Source organism: Lissotriton vulgaris, chromosome 1_1 (assembly GCF_964263255.1).
Source record: "Lissotriton vulgaris chromosome 1_1, aLisVul1.2, whole genome shotgun sequence".
NCBI lineage: Eukaryota > Metazoa > Chordata > Amphibia > Caudata > Salamandridae > Lissotriton > Lissotriton vulgaris.
The window spans coordinates 1,975,996,631-1,976,017,892 of NC_141685.1; positions in this window are offsets into that span (position 1 = coordinate 1,975,996,631).

Genomic DNA, 21,262 nt, shown 5'->3' on the forward strand with positions numbered 1-21,262 from the left:
TTTTTGTAGTAGCTGCGTTCTACGTTTTTTAGCAGACAGCCACGAGCCTCGACCCCTAATGCAAACTCATTTATAGAAGGAGCATGTGATTCTAAAATTTGGGCCTTAGCCCCTAATATTAAGGGAGTAATAAACTACAGTACAGACGCAAGATAAAAAAACATGAAATGTGGAATACCCCAGCCCCCTCTTGTTTTCGGAAGAATCATCTTTTTATATGCTCTGCGCTGCCGTTTATATCCCCACAAAAATCTCGCAGCCATCCTTTCCAATTGTTTAAATAATATAGGAGGGAATTCGAGGGGTATCGTTCTGAATAGATATAACAGTTTGGGCAGTATCAACATTTTAAGCACATTATTCCTCCCATATAAAGACAGATGCAGGTGAACGATACGTTCCAGTGTGGAATTAGCTTTTTTAAGAACTGGATTGAAGTTAAGTTCTGGGATAGCAGACACTGGAGTTGTAATCTTCATGCCCAGGTATGTCGCAACAGGTACTGTGTTAAGATGTGCAGGGGAGTTCTGGCCAACAAATAATGTTTGGGTCTTAGACATGTTCAATTTATTCCCTGAAAACAATCCGAACTGAGTTGCAAGGTCTACGATCTTTGGCATTGCCTTTGCTATGTCTGAGGAGATCACCACCACATATCCGCATAGGCAAGTGCTCTATATATGGTACCCGCAACGTCTACTGGAGTTATATCATCCGCTTGAGAAAGATATCAATACAGATGGCAAAAAGGAGCGGTGAGGACGGGCACCTTTGTCTTGTGCCTCTATAGATAGGAAACAAGGCAGATTTATTTACCCCATATTTAATGGTAGAAGTTGGTGAGTCATACAGAGCTTTCAATGCCACAATCATGCGAGGTCCAAAATTCTTTCAAAGAGAGCAGATCCCAAAGGTAGGGCCAGGCCAGCCTGTCGAATGCCTTCTCTGCATCCAACAGGGTGACTCCTATGGCTGTATTAGTGCACTGTGCCCAGTCCATTAGGGCAATAATCCTCCGGACATGATCCGTGGTATCCCGATTGGGAATAAACCTGTGTTGCCAGCGTGACACTATACCAGACATTACCCCTGAAATTCGGGAGGCTAGGATTTTTTTAAAAGACTTTGCTGTCGCCGTTTATTAACGAAATCGACCTGTAAGAGGCCGGATTAAGGCGAGATTTATCTTTTTTAAGAAACGCCATTATTGTTGAATTTCTCCAAGAAGCTGGAGCCACCCCTTTTTGTGCTTCCAAAAAAGTAGCCAATAGATCTTGTTTTAATATATGTCTAAATAATCTAAAAAACTTCAAAGGGATACCCTCAGATCCCATGGCTTTGCCAACGGCAAGAGAGAGCAAGGCTGTCTCAATTCCTCCCATGTAATGTCGGCATCCATGGTCTGTGCCTGGGCAGTGGTTAGTTTCGAGGTGTTATCTAGAGTGTGGTGAGTGCATGGAGCAATAAGGCGCTCTGAAGGCTGCTTGCTGTCCCTCCGCCACTTGAAGGGATACATCAAGATTTTTTATTATGAAATACAAATTGTGAAGTGGGGGCTCACAGGCAGGCTGCATCCTGATATCAACAAGGCACAGTAATTGCACATAATAGCCTACAGTTGCATATCATATGGTGGTACCTTGCCCATACAATGACTGAATTGTGTTGATTGTATGGAGCACTTGAAGTGAAAAGCTCACCTTGTGTAACAACTGAGAAATATGGTATATTAGCCCATGGGTGCATTGGAGAGCAACAAGGGACACAAAAGATTGTCTCACTGACTGTGACAAGCAGAGTGGTTTTGAAGTTAGCGTTTTAGCTTTCTAAGCTACACCGGGGCAGCAAGGCCAGTCGTGCACACCCATATGTTATTGCGCATGACAGTCTACTGGGCTTTGGCTTCCTTCTTAAACTCCTGGATGGGACGCCACATTATCGTCGGGGTCCTCTGAATGGGTGTATGTAGATGTCATACGGGCGCTGCGCTTAGATGAATTAAGTAGATGCCCTTTTGCTCTAACGGATTCCAGATAAATACCTACAATACAACAGCGATTATGCAGACAATGTAACGGGTACGAAAAATGTTTTTTCGCTATTGCAGAGTGTGACTATAAGCCTCCGCCCCCCACCAGGACCCATGTTGTGAACTTTCAACTGTTTTGAAGTAAGCTCCTTTTTGCTCCATATTGTAGTAATGTGTAGTAGTTTACTAATATACCTTTATTATACCCTTCATGTTAATGTATTAATTGTTCATGATGTGTTATTGATAATGCCACCTTTGGAATGTTTGGTTACTAAGATACCTGTAATGTAACAGTTGGGTCTATCTGCTGAATCTGGTGGGGCTGCTTTCCTTGGCTCCACGACCATGTAGTTTAATAAATACTTGTTGTATTTATACACTGCCTACGCTTCAATTACTACAAATTGATTGGCGACAACTACATGGTCACAAAAGAACCCAAGTGTGCTGAGGAAAATAAGAAGACCTACAAGGCAAGACTCCTCAAGGCTCGAGGGAACACATTTTCCTGTTATTTCCTGAGAATAAAAAGGGTCTATAACCTCGTGCTAACATGTAGGACTTCACTCGTGCTGACAAGGAATACTTTCCAAGGATTTCATCAACAAAATGTATCCTTCTGAACACTGCGAACTGGTAGGATTATCTTTTTTTTCTTTTAAGCCTGCAGCTCTAAATACTCTGCTCATCAAACACCCTCACCACCTATTTTCGCGTTATTTTAAAACTTTAATCCCCTCTACAAACTTTTCATTGTGTATGTGCGAGACATACATATTAAGCTTGTATTTGGCATTTTTTTAATAACTAAACTGCCACCTACTTCTGACCTCAGGGACTGAGAACGCTGCCATTGTTCTCATGCTGAGTAATCCTTCGAGGCCTGTCTCCTCTTTCGCATCGTCAGCCTTCACGTCTCTCTGTGTTCCAAGCCTCTGCCTTCTTACGTAGCCTCTGCACGTCAATTGGACAAGCACTTATGTAGTTTCTGCACTTCAATTGGACAATCTACTGCGTTCCAAGCCTTATTTTCCAGTCTCTTTGTCTTCAGCAGCTACGTTATGTTATGTTAGTAGGTTTTCTAAAGCGCGCAGCTGCCCCAGCAAAGGGGCATCCCGGCGCTGCCAAATCTGAAAAACACACACAGCCCGAAATGGTTGTTGCAGATGTAACTAGGCCCATGAACTATATTGAAAGGTAAAGAAAGGTTTTAATGGCTTTTCGAAAAGCCAGCAGGTCCTCTATACCACGGATATGTACCGGCAGAGAATTCCACAGCTTGGCCGCCAGATACCCGAATGAGCGCCCTCCTACCCGGCAGAGTTTGAACCGCGAGACAGACACCATGTGCTGCCCCAGCGAGCGCAGCTGTCGGTGGGGCACATATTGGGTCAGTAAATTTCCCAGACATGCCAGGCTGCCAGATTTTAGAATCTTAAAAGATAGGCAAAGAGCTTTAAACTGGATCCGCTTATCAATCGTTTCAACATTTACTGCACGCGCTTACCTAGCATAGTTGCCAGGTTACAGTATTCACAAAAATAAACAAGAGTACGTGTCTACGATTACTGTTACTGTATTTTCCAGTGTGTTCTTTTATTGGTTCACTGGATCCCTGTACACTGACGGCATCATTATTTAAATAACTTTTAAATACTACAGCAATACGTTTCTTCATTTAGTCGTGGTTGCGTCTGCAGTTTAAACACATTTGTTGCAACCATTAGCCACATTGCTTTGTTTTATCGAGAACATCCAGCTAATTGATATTTGAAATCTGGACCACTTCTGGATTAACACTTCAGCAAATGCAACGCTGGATGAATCTTTATTCTCCATTTATGATTATTTGTGTATTGGTGATCCACACTGATACACACATCTATTATTTTCATGTCAACAAATTAACAGTGCATCATTTTGTGAACACTGATGCACACAGCTGTATTTGCAATACATTTGCATTTTGAATGTTGTTATATACAATGCAGTTTCATCTATGTGTGTCACGCGGTGATACACACAGCATATCTTGATTACGGTGACACGCACACCGGCTCATTTACCAGAGTGTCATGGAATTCTGCATACTTACATCTATGTGTTAATTTTTTAAACTGCATTTGTAATTACAATTATTACTACTGTTTCTAGTGTGCCACAAGTTAAAATACCCATATTATTACTTTGAGGTGTTATTAATTCTGTTAATTTTATTATGTGTACTATGCACGCTGTTAACCCAGCCCCTTCATTTCTAGACACTCCATGTGAACCTCCAGTACGTTGGGAAACATGGTTCGACGCATTTGAAACATACCTAGGAGCAATTGGAGCATCTAGATATGCTGCTGATAGGAAGAGATATCTCCTATTACATTCTCTAGGGTTTGAAGGGAGATCTATCTTTAAACATCTCCCTACACTTTCTCCTGAAGAAAGTGATGGTCTCGATGAGTTTCGGCAGACTGTGCTGATGTTAAAAAAAAGATTAGATAAACAACCCAATCTTATGATATTAAGGCACAAGTTTTTCAAAAGAAAACAACTTGATGATGAAGATGTTAACTCATACATATCTTCCATTAAGGAAACTAGCTGCAGACAAGTTTGAAAATTTCACAGAACAATTGATAAGGGACCAGTTTGTTTGTCATTGTAAGGAGAAAAACATTAGACAAAAACTTCTTACTCTAAGTGAATCGACTCTTGACAAAACCATTAAAATCGCCAAGATTATCGAAACTTCTATGTCATCGCTTAAAGAACTTGGGGAGAAGAATAATGACAAACTTAATGAAAGCATAAACGCTATTAAAATTTCTAAGGCACAGTCCAAAACAAAAAATGCATCTAACAAAGCTATAGTGACACCACCAAAACCTAATGGGATTAATCCAGGTACATGTCTCAGGTGTGGTAATCCTACCCATGTTAAAGGTAGCAGGTGTCCTGCTTACACGTTCATTTGTAATTATTGCAAAAAGGTTGGCCATTTTGCAAAGGTTTGTTTAAAAAGGAAAAACTCTAACAATCCTGTGGTATGTACTGTTGACTCTAATTCAGATCGCGATTCAAAAGAAATTTCTGTAATTTGTGAAGCGATTCATGATATTTCTCAGTCTGATATTGTTGAAGGTGATTGCGTAGATCTCATTGTAGAGATTGTATCTGTAATATCTGGACTTGGGTGCTCGCATCACAATGATCACTAAAAATTATTTGAAGATATTGACCTCTTGAGTTATTTTGAAGATGCAATGTCCTTCAGAGGTAGACACATAAAAGGAAATGTTTATGTAGCTGTCAAAGGTCTGAATATCCTTGGGGGTTTCCACCATGCCTCTTTGGTATGATCTTGAAACCAGGAACACGTGAACAAGTATTGGTTGTAGAATGTCTTGAGGACCTGAAAGTGGATGATGTCAAACAAAAGTGGATATCCAAATTTCCTCTGTGTTTGGAAGTTACTTAGGTAAAATAAGTGGTTTCAAGCACAAGATTGTGGTTAAACAAGGTGCCATACCGGTGAAACATAAACTTAGGGAAGTACCTTTCAGCGTCAGATCAGATTTAGAGAAGGAGCTAAAAGAATTATGTGCTAAAGGTGTCATTGAGCCTGCTGAATCCTCCCTCTGGCTTTCTCCATTGGTGGTAGCACGAAAAAAAAATGGACAGCTCAGGGTCTGCGTTGACTTGAGATCTCTTAACAAAAAGAGATTTGGGTCAATATTCACCCTCTTCCAAAAATATCAGATTTATTTGCTGCTACCAAGGGAGCTAAATGTTTCAGTAAGCTTGATCTTGCTAGCGCATACCATCAAGTTGAAATCCATTCAGAGTCTAAACATCCAACTGCTTTTGTCTGTCCATTAGGGACTCTTCAATACCATCGAATGCTGTTTGGGTTAGCCTCTGCGGCATCCGTCTTCCAAAGGGTTATGAACAACATTCTCAGTGAGTTGGACTCTGTTCCTGTATTTCAAGACGATGTTCTGGTTTTTGGTCCTGAATCTCAATCACATGATATCACCCTTGAGAAAGTTTTATCTTTATTCATGGGACACAGTTTTGTCTTAAAATCTGAGAAATATGAATTTAATTGTGTCAAAGTGGAATATTTAGGGCACATTGTATCTCAAGATGGTATCAGTCCCAGACTGGGTTTATTAGAAGCCATAACATGTGCTCCTCCTCCGTCTGACAAAACTGGTGTCAAGTCACTTTTAGGGTTGTGTGAGTTCTATTCAAAATTAATTCCTGATTTTGCCACAATTGTTCGTCCCATAAGTGCTCTGTTGAAAAAAGGAGTACATTTTGAATGGAGTGAAGAATGTGTTTTGGCATTGGAACGTGTGAGATCATAGTTGACTAATTGTAAAGCTCTTAAACCTTTTGACCCTAATCATGATTGTTGTGTCACTGTCGATGCCAGTCAGGTCGGTCTAGGAGCCACTTTAATGCAGACTGTTGATGATGTTGAAGAAACCATTGGGTTTGCTTCTAGAGTTTTAAGAGCATCTGAACAGCAACATTCGGTCACAGAAAAAGAGTTACTAGATTGTTGTTGGGCTATAGATAAATTTCAACCATATGTTTGGGGAAAGAGATTTGTCCTTCTTACTGACCATAAGCCTTTGGTGAATATTCTGGGGGATAATATGAGCAAATGTTGTACGCCTAGAATTCTCAGAATGGTCACCAGACTTTTGCAATACCAGTTTGATGTCAAACACATTGCGGGTGGGAAAAAATTTCAGAGCAGATTTTTTTTCAAGGTTCCCTGTTAGCAGCAATGAACAAGATGACATAAAATATAATGATCTTGTTGAGGAAGATTCTGAAGATTGTTTTGTTGGCACTATTGACATCCCTGAGCTCAAGGTTGGTTCAGAAGACGAATGGAGATCCGCTTTTCTTGCGGATTCTATTCTTTGTGATGTTTGCAAGCTGGTTAGGGTGGGTTGGCCTCGTGAAAAGGTTCTATCTCCCTTATTACAACCATTTTGCAAGATTGAAAGTTGTAGTGTAGTTCCTAGTTTCCCACTAGGCCCTGCGCATTGGAATAACATAAACAGTAGTATCGACGTGGAACTGCGGATATTCCAGGCCTCCACTGACTATGCTAAACTTAATTGGGTGTGTTACCAACTAGCTCAGAGGTCACTGGAAACTTTCTTCTCTGCATGGGAAGTGATCAGCTTCCCTGGCACAGACAAGAAGGGATTCAGCTTTCCAACAACCGTGCAACATGACAACTTTGCTCCTCAGATCAAGAGTCAATCTCTAGGGTCGTGTGAAACAATAGACATGTATTTCACTCAGTCAGGTTAGTGCAGTTTACTTTCACAATATGTAGAGAATAGAGAGACGGGCGTTCGTCAATAAAGGGTTAACATTTATTGAACAGTCTTTCTTCTCGTACAAGAGAAATGTATTGCCACAATTGCAAGACTTGTTATTATAAAAAGTACGTACAGTAAGATAAGGATTGCGAAATAGAACTGTAAAAGCATTGATATGGTTTCTTAGCCATACAATGGTTTAAAAGTAATAAAACATATATACAGTCATATATACATTAGGCTAAAATACTCAACTGGTGCTTCTAACTAAGCCTACCCCAGTGTGCCTGACCTAAGCCTAACACGTGGAAGGGGAGTAAGTAAGTAGTTTTAAGTTAAGTTGGTTTTGCCATGGTTTGCTTCAAGAATTCTCGTCTAAGGGTTTAGTCAACACCATACCTCTGAATAGAATGATGGAAGTCTGGTATTTCCTTCAGGGGGCACTCGGTATCCCAGTCACCCACGAGGGCAGACCGGAAACGCTGGAGCTGGATTTCTCTGCAGGAGAAAGGCAGCGGCTCTCTTCTCAGTGCGTCGGGAGGAGGAGGCGGGGGGCAGCTTCCGCGGCAGCTGGATTCTGCTGGGCTCTTCGCAGAGGGACGGCTGTTCAGCTCCTAAGCTCACCACACCATCGTTCGCGCTTTAGCAGCAATAATGGTATCAGTAGCTTCACCACCAAGGGGACAGCAGCGTACTGCATACAGCATACAACAGCAATGGGATGCACAACAGGGTGCACAACAACAATTGCTTAAGGCAACGTTGGTAATATTTATACCTGACAGGTGCCTGGTTTGACGCAAGTTTGTTGGACATAAGACGTCAATTAAAGATGTCACTAGGAAGTGATAGCTATCAGTTGCTCATTAGAGTTCCATTACTAATCAAAACACAGCAAGCGGGGATTTCCAGGTTTGCTGAGTTTTTATCTTGTTGAAGAACTCGGAGTGTTAATCTAGGAATATCAGATAGTGACTCCTGCTCTGTCATTGCACTAATTGGTCGCAAAGGAAGTGGCAGAGAGCTATGCTGGAATGTGGCTCTGTTCGTGTGAGGCCAGAGATGACTTTCTGAATATCGCACTTGAACGGTTATGCCAATATAGGGAATAAATGGATTTATAGCCGAATAGGGGCATAAGGTCACAGTATCGATCAGGAACCTAGATAAACACGCAACACCCACTCCACATTTTCATGTCCATCAAATTACTAAAACTAGAGCAATAGGATGCATGTGTAACATTGCCCACCCCAAAATACATAAATGCATTCGAAATAGGCGTATTTGTCATACGTGAAAATGTAGGTACTGTACGTTTTTGAAGCATAGAAATCATTCAAAAATTATTGCATATGAAATCAATGAACGATTATGCAAAAAGAATTACCCATGAAGTATCTCTGACAGAAGAAGGGCGAGATAAATCATCACATATAAATCCATTGCAATAAATGTGCTAGAGGCTGATGTAAGTTGTTATGTCTCTAGATGTGTTTAGAAATAGAAGTTTGAAGCTTCTGTTCTCTAAGAATAGTTTTTACGTTAAGCAAAGAATTGTTCGTGCCAAAAAAAGGTCAATATTAAAAAATGTTCAATTCAAAAGAATTATTGCTTGAACGGGGAAATAGAGTTCCAACGCTTTTGCAGTTTTTGTTGATCAAAACTGAAGGCCGAATTCAGAGTTCATGGGAACGCTGTGAGTCGGAAAGCTTCTTGAAAAGTTATTATTTCTGTACGGGTGAGAACATCGTATCAGACAGGCTCTCAAAGAATTGGTTTACAAAATCAGGTGACAGTTCAACCAAATTAGATAGTGCTGTAACTTGGCAGGTGTGAGAATGATTGCTGTCATCATAGTCGGGTTCAGCAATGCTCACAGAAGGTCGTACCTGGGTGATGTTGCTTTTGTCACTCGCTCCACTGTTACCACCTAGTCGTAGTACAGGAGTCTCAACGAATGCTGTCATCAGGATTGGTAGCCGCTGGGGACAACACAATGCGTGAGCCGTTATTGGACTGAGCAAAGTATCGACGTCCGTTGGTATGCTGATGGAAGTGAAAGACAGATGTCCAACACGCATTCATCTCCGCATAGCATACATCTTAGTACCAGTAAGATACAGTTCTGCCATATAGGTCTGAATGAAAGGAACCAGGTCATATTTAGATCTCTCAGCCTGGCCAATCCAAGGACGTTAGTTATCCTGTCCAGGTAGCGCATTGCTAGGATTGTCTCTTCCATTCCCATGGGAGCTTTGTCTGAGTTTCGGCTTGCCATAACGAAGCAGTAGGGTCAAAAATAAAATCCCTGCGACGAGTCCCAAAAATAATGGTATGCCGCCAAAAACAGAGTGTACAAAATTAGGAACGATTCCCAAAATTGCCTGAAAAGGTGTTAGCAGTCCCGTAAAGACTGTCTTAAATATGCCTGGGATGCTTGTGGCACTAGACATGTTAAGGAGTTGGCTCAACATTTGTACGAAATGCACGGGGCAATTTGTTGATAAAAGGTCATGAACTTCAGTAGCTGTCCTTGCAACTAGAAGATCATACATCTCTTTTGATGACGTTATAGGCACTGTTGTCTGTAAAAGTACAGATTTCATTTTGCTTAAAGTATCAATTCGTATAGAATAGAGATTCAGACGAGGCCAGATGGGAGTCACAGTGTCTGCAGGCCCACTTGGGAACAATGCTTGCATACAGCATTTGACCATGGATGTTACGCTTACTAGATAACTTTTCCCTGGCACTAGGCCACAACATCTGTGATCCGTTCTAAGAATGTAACTCCCATTTGCAAGTTGCATAAAGAAGGGCTCTATCTGAGTTGCAGGTGTGACTAGCTGGTGGCATGAAAGGTTGTTAGAATTTCCATCACATGCTCCGTGTAAATTAATACCCTGACACAAAAGTATACCGCTTAGTGAATGTTTACAGTTGTTACCACTAAGAAATACATTTTTGTCGCTGTCACTATAGCAAGAATGTGTGTATGGTAATTTCCATTCAGATTTTACATATCCTTTACCCAATTGTTCATACTGGCCAGCAGGTATGTACTCAAGGCACTTTTTAAATCGGAAAGTTGTTATCGGAATTGTGATAATTCCGTGTATTATCCATTCAATGACAGGACTCTCTGACATTGTCAATGGTAATCTCTCAAGTTTTTCGATGCTCAGGATTGTATAGTCTGCTCCTTTCTGTGCCAAACTGATCTGTTTATCAGTAAGGTTAAAAATGGAAAATAATGAAGTTGTGTTGATTAAACGCCAAGGCACATAGCCTGAACGAAGATTTTGCAGCGTCCAGCCTAATTGTATAATAGAACGTAATTGAGCTTGGCCATGTTGTAACATTAGCAAGTCTCTGTCTATCACATCAAAGGCAGAGGATACAATATTGTCCAACAAATATATTCTGGAAGACAGAGTCATTAACCCATTGTCTACTACAGAAAATGATTTCTCCAAATTAATACGATCAATTTCTCGTATTTTTTCAGCTGTTTCAATTTGTTTGACTTTCCAAGCCTCGTTGTAAGCAGCATAGATACTGGTCGCTATGAAACGCTTCTGACGCTGTTTGCGTGGTCCAAGAATGAAATCGCGCAAATCAGCACCATCTTTTAGTAAAGACAAGTGTTGCTTAATTTCAGCCAGTGTGGATGTTGTTAGCCATTCAAGGCAGAGTTTCCCTACACTGTATGTTGTTATAATCCCTGGATGTTGTCTCTGGGAATATCTCGGGTCTAATCTGGTCATTTTTAACCCCTGTGTTTTATTCAGGAATCTATCTTGACAGCTGTTTGTGTCTGTAGGCCAGATTAACCACTTTTTCCAATCAGGATGTGTTCTGTTAAAATGTAAAATTTTTGACACGTCTAACTCAATATCTGCAGTTATATTTTCAGGTATTGGCTTTGGTATAGACAGTTTTTTAAGCTGTTTGATCTTAGCTAGGCCAAGACAGGATGTTTGGTGTATTGTGTCATTTAAAAACAACATTTGTTCTGGTATCATGCAGGTTCTAAATAGTGCTTCAATGCCTTGTACCTGCCAATCTTTTGTACCCCAAATTGTTTTCGTTTCAATGTTATTTTTCCAATAATCAAAACCAAATGTCATCATTTTGTCATAAAATGCTTCTGAATATATCAATTTAGAATTTGTCAGCATTGTTTTCATTCCTGTTTTATCTAACAGTTTGTAATAAAACGTTTCTGCATCACTGGTGTTAAACCCTGAGAAGTATTTGAATTTCTCAAAAAATGCTTTAGAACTGCTTTTAGGTGGTGTAGCACAATGTTCCCATTGATTATACATAAAAACATTTCTAGGCTGTGCAGATGTATGCAAGTAATGATCACCATAGTGTGTGTAACAGAATAACTGCTCATAACTAGATGAACCTTGTAAATAATCATGATCTGTGAATCTAGCTGACATTACTAAATCAGACATCATGTCATTAATACTGTCAAAGTCCCAATCATCAGAGAATGTACAAGGTGTTACAAAGTCACTTAAGGAAACCTTCAGTTGATGAGGATACTTCAGGATTTCGACCGGACCATATATCTCATAGTCTGTTTTCTCCCATACTACCCCACCAGGTATTGGAATTGCCGTGACATTTACTGTTGACAGTTCTCTTTTCTTCACGTGGGATGATCTGTGTGGTTTCAGGACTAGGTTGATGTTCTGACTTGCTGTGTCCATTGTAATATATTTTCCCTCAATGAATTTTCCCAAACAAAGTACCATGATGAGCCAAAGCAGGAGGAAAAATACACCTAGACCGAACCAGAACTCTAACCAAGGTGAAATAAGGTAGATTTCCTTTAGTTGATGAAAGAGTTCCGTTGCTTTTTCTTTAAAAGTCTTTTTTGTTTCTGGCATCACTTCGGGGTCGTTTTGATCTTCAGAGAAGTTGTCGAAGTTGATGAAATAACCAGAGGCAGTTCTGTCAATTGATGGGATTGTTCTTTCAATCTGTGTCTCGGTAGCACTTTCTGATGCCACATTAGTGTAGACTGGTGTTGTTTCTTGACGAACTGGTTCAATCTGTGTCTCAAGAGGTACGAGTTCCATGGCATTATTGCATAGTCCTTCATTGTGCACTGCAGGCTGATCGAATGTGATGAGTCTTTCAGTTTGAACCTCTTGGATTGTTGCAAGTTTGGGTATTCTGTTGTTTCTTGGGAGTCCACTGGGCCTACTGTTGATTATAGGCCACATGCTTGTGGTTTTACCAGGTCGATAGACACGACTCTGTTCTCCTTTTTACCAGCAAGGGGCGGTAGTACTACTGATCTTGTTCCGGTGACTGCCAAGACAGGTGCTGCTTTTCTGTAAGAAGGCCCAAATTCCTTCTTCACCGCGATCTTTTCTCTGACTAGATCCCCAATCTTTGGAATTCAGACAGGCCTTGCTGGGGCTGTTGCTTGTGGTGCCTCGTCAGTGGTATATGGCTGTTGCTTTAACTTTATGTTGCTTAAGGATTTTCTTGTTTCATTCAGTTCCTGTAAAACAGCCAAACGATCTTTGATGTCAAAGTCTGTTGTTTTTTCTTGTACCACTGACATTTGACTATCGAGGTCCTGAATGTTCATTCTAATTCCGAACAATAGTTCGTATGGGCTGAAACCTTTTAGAGAATTTCTTGGCAAGTTATTAAGACTAGTTTGGACACTTATTAAATGTTTGACCCACCCAGCGCCTGAACCTAATACCTTCGCTGTTATAGATCGCTTTATGTCCCGTTTTTTTCTTTCAACCACACTATTCCCTTCGGGGTGCGACGGACAAGAATACCGCAACCCAATTCCCATGCTAGCCATGGCCTCTTTATAGCCTCGAGAGCTGAAAGCAGGACCCTGGTCAGAATGGAACGTGGTAATTGCGTATGTGCCGATAAAGACTCGCAAATCTTTTATAACAGTTCTAGGCGTCAGCCGAGTGCTGGAGGCCTCATTTTTTAAGTGTGTTTAGCCTTAACTGTTAATAGGACGCAGGATTGGGTGTAGGCAGCGTTATGCTCTTTCTGATCGGTAGCCGGTAGCATGGTTCACTACTGCGATCCCTATTGCAGTTTTCACAGTTGTTTGCATATATTTGGTGTTCTACACTCATTCCCGGCCACCAGTATACTGATTGTAATTCAGTCAGAGAGTCCCTGATTGTTTGGTGTCTCAGACCCAATCCCATGTGTGCGTCTGCTATTAAAAATATTCTCCTGTTCATGTTTGGAATTACTCTGTCCCCCACTCCAGGGATTCGAGCAAAAGGAACGGAGTTTGCATCTATTACGTATGCATAATTGAGTGGATAGTTCACGGGTAGTGCTGCACAGTCGCCTATTACGGTCGTTTTTACTGCCAGCATGGTTTCCCCGTCTATGTATTTATCTGTACGCTTTTTTGTGGCTACGGAAGCCGGGTTAGTTGCTTCCGCTGTGGCTGTATTAGCCAACGAATTCCCTGCAACGTGAACGCCATCACGTTGAAGACTCTGTGCGTGAATCACGTGAGTCTTTTGTAGTTCTTTGTATAAAAGAGCTACTTGTTTCCAGAGCAATTTATGCTTTATTGTGGCACCTGTGTCATCTTTGTAGTCGTTTTCAATCCACCTCTGCAATTTATTGTTGTAAGAGTTGACGCAAAAATGAGAATCGCACACGATAAGTGTCGGGAATTCACGTTCTGCATTTTCGAGCGCCATCTTCAAAGATCTGATTTCAGTTCTCTGAACCGAACAGTTTCTTACAGATTCAGTTTTTGTTACTTTCGGTCTGAATTTACCGCACAGCCAACGACCTTTAATGATCGCACATGCTGCATTGTAGGATTTATTCTCTACGTTGAAATGCTGTACAAAGCTATCTGTATAGATTATACAGGCGTATTGTGGGAGAGGCAGAATTTCGATTGGCAGAGGATATTCTTCTTCATATTCTAAATCATTCAGTTCTTCAAATTGCGGGGCGAAATAGTATTTCACGTCTTCTGCTCCCAGAGAATCTACACACTGTATTCATTTCGGATCCAGTGACACTGTAGGCAGGTTTACTGGGCTGAATAGCGCCTCGAAGGCGGATTCCGCTGTGAGGATATTAATCCGTTTGCCGTGTGCTAGTTCTCGTTCATTTGCTAATGCGATTTGCACCGCTTTCACAGTTCTTTCTGTGTGACAGTGACAGTTTATAATAGTTTCCCTGTCTTGGCTATTTTTAATATTGGTGTTGGGAGTTTAACTCTATTAAAAAAAAATTCTTGCTCCCTAAACCAATTTTATTCACTCTTTCCTTGGTTTTCCCTTGCACTGCACGGTTTTTTACCCTGTTGGCCACATCACCAACACTCTTATACCAACATACACTGACTAACAGGAAGGCCCATTTCTTTCTGTCAGATAACAAGATCATGTACAGTGTTGGTCCTCGGAGCCCCAAATGATGAAGGGCGGTTCCGAGTGGTGACTGATGGGTGCCAGAGACCAGACACGAACTTGACCTGGCCTTTTCACTATCTCTCCAGTCATATGGCTATAGGTAGCATTTCACTTTCACCCTCTCTGTCCTGAATTAATTGCCTGTTGAACTCTTGACCATCTGATACTCTTTTGTGATATATGTCTGTTGGGCGTGTATTCAGAGCTGGTCGTTAAAATTGCCCTTGGGTCCCCCACATTGTATGTAGTGTAGTTTTCAACATTGTCAATGCCCACTCCCCGTTTTTCAACTGTGTCCTCAGTATTCTCGGCATGGTTGATTACTCTAATACTGGCTACCTTCTTTTTCTGAAATTGAGATTTTTTACTCTGAGCAGGTTCCTTGTCTTTGGACTTGGTGTGCTCTCCTGGGTCTGACCGTCCTCTTCTTTCCGAATTCTGTGGAAAAGATCGAGAGGGACGTGTATCAATACTTTGATATCTATCAGGTTTTTTCATATTATTCCTATTTCTAAGGTTATATCTTTTCTCAGAGGGCTCCCTCTGGGGAGACTGGTGTTCTCGAGTCGGAGTTCTTTCCCTCCGTCGAGGAGACCTTCCTCTGGACTGGAAAACTTTTTCCTTGGGAGTGGATTGTTTATTTCCATCCCAGCTCTTTTTAGGAGTGTTTGAATTATTTTTAATAAATAATTTTTCAGGATTTTCGAGCAGTTGGGGATTAACTGGTTTCCCACCCAAGCTGTCTCTACCTAATTCTTCATAGCATTTTTCTATGATTCTGGCAAGCTCAATTGGATCTTTTATATCTGTTTCCCTCAACTTCTGGCGGATCGCCACAGATGCTGCTTCTCCTTTTATGGTGGCTAGTAATATAGCCGAGACCTGCTTGAAGTCTTTCAGTAATTTCATACCTAGATTTAAAGCGGGCTCTGGACCGTATTCAATTTGAATCTGTTTTAGCACTTCTGGTATTATCGCCATAGACGGAACACCGTGTGTTTTTGTGTAAATGGAAGCAAAGACTGTACCCCAAGTGTCGCAGTCCTCCACGTGTGGTGCGATTCCCATAGGAAGGCAGATGGTCAAGATTCTGTGTTTCTCTATAGGGGTAGTATCAGGAAATACTGCCTCTATTTGAGTGATTTTCTGTGCTAACCAGAAAGGAATTTGTTCCCGTTTTACGGGTGTTTTACCAAGACATGACTGTATGTTCTGTGGTGTAATTTTATTAGTGTTCCCCTGATGAGGGGTCAGCTGTGGTACATTAACAGCTGGCTGGACTGTTGCAGTCCGCATTACATATTGGACTAATTACCTATGTATTTTCATTAATGTGTTTAGCTGTACTAACAGCTCTTCTCTTGACATTTTTACAATGTCAGGATGTGGTGTGTAGCTGGCTAGAACCGGCCACGTTGCTCCTGGTCTACCTAGTGGACCGAGCCTGGTAATGTGATCATTGTGTTTTAGGGCGCCATTAAACCAGAGCAGGTGCTCTTGAAATTTAAGTGGAATTTCAATCTCCTCGAAAGGAGCGTACTCTTCCGGAGGTTTCTCTATTTTGTAATAGTGAAACTCTTTTGTAGTAGCGTTTGCCGCTGGAAAGTTTATCCATGAATAGAATACCTCTGTCTGCCGATATTCGTGAGCCTCTATCACGAAAATTACTGTACCACCTTGTGGTGTCAGTCCGTTCTCTATAAGTTATAACGTTATAGATTTTCTCAATTGGACCAGGATGATAATAGCATCCGGGTCTGTGTGTTCGGGACCTTGCTGAGTCGCATCTACTGCGGCCCCAGTGGTTCCGTTTTCTCCTGGCATTGTTAAAATGCAAGGTTTGCAGAGTTGGTCTCCAAGGAGACAAAGATTAGGTGCACAATATTTTGGAACACTGTATCCTTCAACGTTGAATAAACCAGAGCTTTACATCGGAATCTCTTCCTACTAAGGTCAGGCGGATTTTAACCTTTCACCCACTCCAGACGTCTATTGGAGTATTTACGGGAGAAAGGGGTCTGTGTGAAAAAATGCACGACTGAGTTACTCTAACGTCTTGCGTTAGTTTATCGCCTTACCAAACGTTTGGGCGCCATGTAGTGTAGTTCCTAGTTTCCCACTAGGCCCTGCGCATTGGAATAACATAAACAGTAGTATCGACGTGGAACTGCGGATATTCCAGGCCTCCACTGACTATGCTAAACTTAATTGGGTGTGTTACCAACTAGCTCAGAGGTCACTGGAAACTTTCTTCTCTGCATGGGAAGTGATCAGCTTCCCTGGCACAGACAAGAAGGGATTCAGCTTTCCAACAACCGTGCAACATGACAACTTTGCTCCTCAGATCAAGAGTCGATCTCTAGGGTCGTGTGAAACAATAGACATGTATTTCACTCAGTCAGGTTAGTGCAGTTTACTTTCACAATATGTAGAGAATAGAGAGACGGGCGTTCGTCAAAAAAGGGTTAACATTTATTGAACAGTCTTTCTTCTCGTACAAGAGAAATGTATTGCCACAATTGCAAGACTTGTTATTATAAAAAGTACGTACAGTAAGATAAGGATTGCGAAATAGAACTGTAAAAGCATTGATATGGTTTCTTAGCCATACAATGGTTTAAAAGTAATAAAACATATATACAGTCATATATACATTAGGCTAAAATACTCAACTGGTGCTTCTAACTAAGCCTACCCCAGTGTGCCTGACCTAAGCCGAACACGTGGAAGGGGAGTAAGTAAGTAGTTTTAAGTTAAGTTGGTTTTGCCAAGGTTTGCTTCAAGAATTCTCGTCTAAGGGTTTAGTCAACACCATACCTCTGAATAGAATGATGGAAGTCTGGTATTTCCTTCAGGGGGCACTCGGTATCCCAGTCACCCGCGAGGGCAGACCGGAAACGCTGGAGCTGGATTTCTCTGCAGGAGAAAGGCAGCGGCTCTCTTCTCAGCGCGTTGGGAGGAGGAGGCGGGGGACAGCGTCCGCGGCAGCTGGAATCTGCTGGGCTCTTCGCAGAGGGACGGCTGTTCAGCTCCTAAGCTCACCACACCATCGTTCGCGCTTTAGCAGCGATAATGGTATCAGTAGCTTCACCACCAAGGGGACAGCAGCAGCAGCGTACTGCATACAGCATACAACAGCAATGGGATGCACAACAGGGTGCACAACAGCAATTGCTTAAGGCAACGTTGGTAATATTTATACCTGACAGGTGCCTGGTTTGACGCAAGTTTGTTGGACATAAGACGTCAATTAAAGATGTCACTAGGAAGTGATAGCTATCAGTTGCTCATTAGAGTTCCATTTCTAATCAAAACACAGCAAGCGGGGATTTCCAGGTTTGCTGAGTTTTTATCTTGTTGAAGAACTCGAGTGTTAATCTAGGAATATCAGATAGTGACTCCTGCTCTGTCATTGCACTAATTGGTCGCAAAGGAAGTGGCAGAGAGCTATGCTGGAATGTGGCTCTGTTCGTGTGAGGCCAGAGATGACTTTCTGAATATCGCACTTGAACGGTTATGCCAATATAGGGAATAAATGGATTTATAGCCGAATAGGGGCATAAGGTCACAGTATCGATCAGGAACCTAGATAAACACGCAACAAAGTAAGTTATCCCTTGTAGATGGTTTGTTAATGAGAGGCGAAAAATAAGTCCCTCCGTCTTGTCTCAGAGTTAACATTTTGAAAAAAGCTCACTAAGGACATCTTGGTGCCACTTTAGCAAAACGTCGTATCAGAGATGCCTTCTGGTGGCCTTCCATGGATTCCGATGTTGAAAATATGATTCGAGAATGTTGTGTTTGTAGGACTTCAGACAAGACTCTGAAGGTATCTATCCCTCTTCTTTCACCTATTGAGTGTCCGAATGGACCTTGGGTGAAGGTAGGAATTGACATTCAGGGTCCTTATGATATCCATAGAACAAGTAAATTCTTGTCCTTATGGATTATGCTTCTAAATGGCCTGAAATAAGACCAATCAATCAATCAAAGACATTTATAGAGCGCACTACTTACCCGTAGGGTCTCAGGGCGCTGGAGGGAGGGGGGTGCCGTTACTGCTCGAACAGCCAGGTCTTCAGCTTCTTCCTGAAGGAGAGGTGGTCTTGGGTCAGGCGCAGGTCGGTCGGGAGGGAGTTCCAGGTCTTGGCGGCCAGGTAGGAGAAGGACCTTCCTCCTGTTGTCGCTCTTCGGATGCGGGGGACGGCGGCGAGGACGTGGTTGACTGATCGGAGGTGGCGTTTGGGAGCGTAGAAGTTGATTCGGTTGTTGAGGTAGCTCGGGCCTTGGTCATGTAGGGCTTTGTGTGCGTGGGTGAGGAGGCGGAAGGTGATTCTTTTGTTGACGGGGAGCCAATGCAGGTCTCTCAGATGTCCGGAGATGTGGCTGGTTCGTGGGATGTCGAGGATGAGTCTGGCTGAGGCGTTCTGGATCCGCTGGAGTCTCTTCTGGAGCTTGGCGGTGGTACCGGCGTAGAGGGCGTTGCCGTAGTCCAGTCGGCTGGTGACGAGGGCCTGGGTGACGGTCTTCCTGGTCTCGGTGGGGATCCACCAGAAGATCTTCCGTAGCATGCGCAGGATGTTGAAGCACGACGAGGAGACGGCGTTGACTTGTCTGGTCATGGAGAGGGAGGAGTCCAGGATGAAGCCCAGGTTGCGTGCGTGGTCAGTCGGTTTGGGTGCGGTGCCCAGGGCGGGGGGCCACCAGGAGTCATCCCAGGCGGAGGGGGAGGAGCCCAGGATGAGGACCTCCGTCTTGTCTGAGTTCAGTTTCAGGCGGCTGGCCGTCATCCACTCGGCTACCTCTTTCATCCCTTCGTGCAGGTTGGCTCTGGCGGCGGCGGGGTCGTTGGTCAGGGAGAGGATCAGCTGGGTGTCGTCGGCATAGGAGATTATGTTCAGGTTGTGTTGGCGTGCGAAGGCCGCGAGGGGGCTCATGTAGACGTTGAAGCGGGTGGGGCTCAGCAAGGATCCTTGAGGGACGCCGCAGATGACTTCGGTGGCCTCTGACTTGTACGGTGGTAGGCGGACTCTCTGTGTTCTTCCGTCGAGGAAGGAGATGATCCATTCCAGAGCCTTCTCCTGGATTCCGATGTTGCTGAGGCGCTGAACTAGGGTGCAGTGGCAGACAGTGTCAAAAGCCGCGGAGAGGTCTAGGAGGATGAGGGCCGCTGTTTCTCCGTTGTCCATCAGGGCTCGGATGTCATCGGTGGCGGCGATGAGGGCGGTCTCGGTGCTGTGGTTGGCTCGGAAGCCAGACTGTGAGGGGTCGAGGGATCCATTCGTCTCAAGGAAGGCGGCCAGCTGCTTGTTGACGGTCTGCTCGATGACTTTGGCTGGAAACGGGAGGAGCGAGATGGGGCGGTAATTCTTGAGTTCGGTGGGGTCCGCTGTGGGTTTCTTGAGTAGAGCGTTGAGTTCGGCGTGCTTCCAGCTCTCAGGGAAGGTGGCGGTGTCGAAGGATGTGTTGATGATGGCTCGCAGGTGGGGTGCGATGACAGCGTCGGCCTTGTTGAAGACGTGATGGGGGCAAGGGTCGGTCGGAGATCCGGAGTGGATGGAGTTCATCGTGCGGGCGGGGTCTTCGGTGCTGATCGGAGTCCAGGCGCGGAGGGTGGTGGTGGGGGGTGGTGGTTCGGTCGTGGTGTGCGTTGGTTGGTTGTTGAAGCTGTTGTGTATGTCCGCGATCTTGTTGTGGAAGTATGAGGCGAGGGAGTCGCAGAGGTCTTGCGATGGGGTGATGTTGTTGTTTCTTGCGCTGGGGTTGGATAGTTCTTTCACAATGTTGAAGAGTTCCTTGCAGTTGTGTGCGTTGTTGTCCAGCCGGTCCTTGAATGCAGTTTTCTTGGCGGCGCGGATCAGCTGGTGGTGCTTCCGGGTGGCAAGCTTGAAGGTGGTCATGTTGTCCGGTGTTGGTTCCCTTCTCCAGACTTTCTCGAGGGCTCGGCAGTTCTTCTTGGAGCTCTTGAGTTCGGCGGTGAACCATGGGGCTTTCTTGCTGCCGGGTCTGCTGGGCGGGGTCCTCAGCGGGGCGAGCTCGTCCGCGCAGTTGCTGATCCACTTCGTGAGGTTGTCGGCGGCCTGGCTGGGGTTCGCTGAGCTGGCAGGAGGGTGCTGGCTCAGGGAGGTGGCGAGCTGGTCGGCTGTGATCTTGTTCCAGCTTCTGCGGGCAGCCTGTTGCTGGAGGTGGTGGGTCGTCGTTCTTTTGAAGGTGAAGTGGACGCAGCTGTGGTCCGTCCATTGAAGCTCTGTGGCGTGGCTTTGCAGGATGAGAAGACTGCGTCGAGTGTGTGTCCGGCGAGGTGGGTGGGGGTGGACACCAGCTGCTTGAGTCCAAGATTGGCGAGGTTGTCGAGCAGGGTGCTGGTGTTGCGGTCGTTGTTGTTCTCCAGGTGGAAGTTGAGGTCTCCCAGGAGGATGTAGTCAGCG